This window comes from Arachis ipaensis, chromosome B07, assembly GCF_000816755.2.
Source record: "Arachis ipaensis cultivar K30076 chromosome B07, Araip1.1, whole genome shotgun sequence".
NCBI lineage: Eukaryota > Viridiplantae > Streptophyta > Magnoliopsida > Fabales > Fabaceae > Arachis > Arachis ipaensis.
In genome coordinates this window covers 50000725-50004695 of record NC_029791.2, presented here as the reverse complement: position 1 = coordinate 50004695, position 3971 = coordinate 50000725, and positions in this window count along the sequence as shown.

The following is a 3971-nucleotide window of genomic DNA, read 5'->3' as shown; positions in this document are numbered from 1 at the left end:
TGTGCCAGTTTGGGCGTTCAACTCTGGTTTTGGATCCTTTTCTGGCGCTGGACGCCAGATTTGGGCAGAAAGCTGGCGTTGAACGCCAGTTTACGTCATCAATTCTTGGCCAAGGTATGGACTATTATATATTGCTGGAAAGCCCTGGATGTCTACTTTCCAACGCAATTGGAAGCGCGCCATTTCGAGTTCTGTAGCTCCAGAAAATCTACTTTGAGTGCAGGGAGGTCAGAATCCAACAGCATCAGCAGTCCTTTTTCAACCTCTGAATCTGATTTCTGCTAAAGTCCCTCAATTTCAGCCAGAAAATACCTGAAATCACAGAAAAACACACAAACTCATAGTAAAGTCCAGAAATGTGAATTTAACATAAAAACGAATGAAAACATCCCTAAAAGTGACTAGATCCTACTAAAAACATACTAAAAACAATGCCAAAAAGCGTATAAATTATCCGCTCATTAGAATCCATCACCTCTCTTAAATAAAAAAATGTTTTAATTACAAAAGAACAAGAAGTACATGATTTTGAATTCATCCTTGAAACTAGTTTAATTATTTTGATGTGGTGACAATACTTTTTGTTTTCTGAATGAATGCTTGAACAGTGCATATGTCTTTTGAAATTGTTGTTTATGAATGTTAAATATGTTGGCTCTTGAAAGAATGATGAAAAAGGAGACATGTTATTTGATAATCTGAAAAATCATAAAAATGATTCTTGAAGCAAGAAAAAGCAGTGAATACAAAAGCTTGTGAAAAAAAAAAGAGAAAAGAAAAATGGCGAAAAAAAAAGAGAGAAGAAAGAAAAAGAAAAAGCAAGTAGAAAAAGCCAAAAGCTCCTTAAACCAAAAGGCAAGAGCAAAAAGCCAATAGCCCTTAAAACCAAAAGGCAAGGGTAATAAAAAGGATCCAAGACTTTGAGCATCAGTGGATAGGAGGGCCTAAAGGAACAAAATCCTGGCCTAAGCGGCTAAACCAAGCTGTCCCTAACCATGTGCTTGTGGCGTGAAGGTGTCAAGGAAACTATTCAAGAGGCAAAAAGCTACTAGTCCCGCTCATCTGATTGGAGCTAAGTTTCATTGATATTTTGGAATTTATAGTATATTCTCTTCTTTTTATCCTATTTGATTTTTATTTGCTTGGGGACAAGCAACAATTTAAGTTTGGTGTTGTGATGAGCGGATAATTTATACGCTTTTTGGCATTGTTTTTACATAGTTTTCAATATGATTTGATTAGTTTTTAGTATATTTTTATTAGTTTTCAAATAAAAATCACATTTCTAGACTTTACTATGAGTTTGTGTGTTTTTCTGTGATTTCAGGTATTTTCTGGCTGAAATTGAGGGACTTGAGCAAAAACCAGATTCAGAGGTTGAAGAAGGACTGCAGATGCTGTTGGATTCTGACCTCCCTGCACTCAAAGTGGATTTTCTGGAGCTATAGGAGTCCAAATGGCGCACTCTCAATTGCGTTGGAAAGTAGACATCCAGGGATTTCCAGCAATATATATTAGTTTATACTTTGCCCAAGTTTAGATGACACAAACTGACGTTCAACGCCAGCTCTCTGCTTTATTCTGGAGTCAAATACCAGAAACAGGTTGCAAAGCAGAGTTAAATGCCAGAAACAGGTTACAAACTGGTGTTTAACTCCAAAGAAGACCTCTACACGTGAAAGATGCTCAGCACAAGCACACACCAAGTGGGCCCCGGAAGTGGATTTCTACATCATTTACTCAATTCTGTAACCCTAGTAACTAGTTTTAGTATAAATAGGACTTTTTACTATTGTATTTACATCTTTTTGAAATCTTTGGATTATCTTTTGATCCTTTGATCACGTTTTGAGGGCTGGCCATTCAGCCATGCCTGGACCTTGTTCTTATGTATTTTCAACGGTAGAGTTTCTACACACCATAGATTAAGGTGTGGAGCTCTGCTGTTCCTTATGAATTAATGCAAAGTACTACTATTTTTCTATTCAATTCAAGCCTATTTCTTCTGTAAGATATCCATTCGCACACAAGAACATGATGAATGTGATGATTATGTGACGCTCATCATCATTCTCACTTATGAATGCGTGCCTGACAAACACTTCCGTTCTACATGCAAACAAGCTTGAATGCGTATCTCTTAGCCTTCTGATCGTGAGATCAGAGTCTTCGTGGTATAGGCTAGAATTATTGGCAGCCATTCTTGAGATCCAGAAAGTCTAAACCTTGTCTGTGGTATTCCGAGTAGGATCTAGGAAGGGATGGCTGTGACGAGCTTCACACTTATGAACGCGTGCCTGACAAACACTTCTGTTCTACATGCAAACAAGCTTGAATGTGTATCTCTTAGCCTTCTGTGGTATTCTGAGTAGGATCCGGGAAGGGATGGCTGTGACGAGTTTCAAACTCGCGAGTGCTGGGCGTAGTGACAGATGCAAAAGGATTACTGAATCCTATTCCAGTATGATCGAGAACTGACAGATGAATAGCCGTGCGGTGACAGCGCATCTTGGACCATTTTCACTGAAAGGATGGGAAGTAGCCATTGACAACAGTGATGCCCTACACAAAGCTTGCCATGGAAAGGAGTATGAAGGATTGGATGAAGACAGCAGGAAAGCAGAGGTTTAGGGGGAACGAAAGCATATCTATACACTTATTTGAAATTCTCACCAATGAATTACATAAGTATCTCTATCTTTATTTTACGTTTTATTTGTCTTTTAATTATTAAAACTCTATAACCATTTGAATCCGCCTGACTGAGATTTACAAGGTGGCCATAGCTTGCTTCAAGCCGACAATCTCCGTGGGATCGACCCTTACTCACGTAAGGTTTATAACTTGGACGACCCAGTGCACTTGCTGGTTTGTTGTGCGAAGTTGTGACAAAGTGTGTGAATTACGTTCCGAGCACCAAGTTTTTGGTGCTGTTGTTAAGGATCACAATTTCGTGCACCAACCATCCTACACAACATTCAAGTGGGTAAAATTTCTATCCCTGAGCTTCACTTTCTCACTTGAATATGGTTTGATTAAAAATGATGGTCAACTTAAAGCTCTTTGTGGAGTCAAGAGTAGGAGAGAATTGATTAGTGGGTGGAAATGCCAATCAAGTTTTCTTATGGTTGGAAACTCAAAGTCTAAGTGCAATGGTTGGTATAGTTCTCAACTAAAGGGGTCTAGGAAGATGCTTTTGTGTTTACTTGAGAATTCGGATCACTTCTCACCCAATTGGAATTGTGATGATCAACTTGAAGATGGGTGTAGAAACAAGATTTGGGATCCAGGAATATATGAAGACTAATTTTGGAAGCCCTTAGCTTGTGTGGAACCTCATCAAAGCTTGGTGCCATTGATCTTGAATTTTGGAGCTTACTTGAAGTCCAAGCATTGGTGAAAGTTTCAAGATGAGTTCAAGCGTAAGCCACCATGACAAGGAGCTTCCCATAAGTCCAACTTAAGGACAATAAACAAAAGTGCTAGGAGGGAGACACCCCACCATGGTAATATCTTTTCATTTTCTCTTTTGTAAATATTGGTAGAATTAGTTTAAATTCATATTTAGAGTAGTTTGTTGAGTCTAGTTGGTAGTCTAATATGTTAAATAAGGTTTTATGGTGTTTGGGTAGCTGTTTGGAGGTTTGGAATGCTTGGATTGGTGCAAGAACATGGAAAAATTTTGAAAAATAGAGCACCAACCCGCGCGTGCGCGCACCTGGCGCGTACGCGCACCTCAAGCATTTTCGACTATCCACGCGGGCGCGCCATGTGCGCGGACACGTGGATTGAAAAATCTCACCCCTCCATACATTGACCCGAGAGTTGCACCTATAATGCGCCAGCACCATGCCTGAAGCACAAACCACCCGCGCGTGCGCGCACTTGGCGCGTACGCACCCTTCAAGCTAATTGCGCAATGCGCGCGCACGTCGATAGCACCACCTGCCCTCCTGGTACATGTTCCAGAG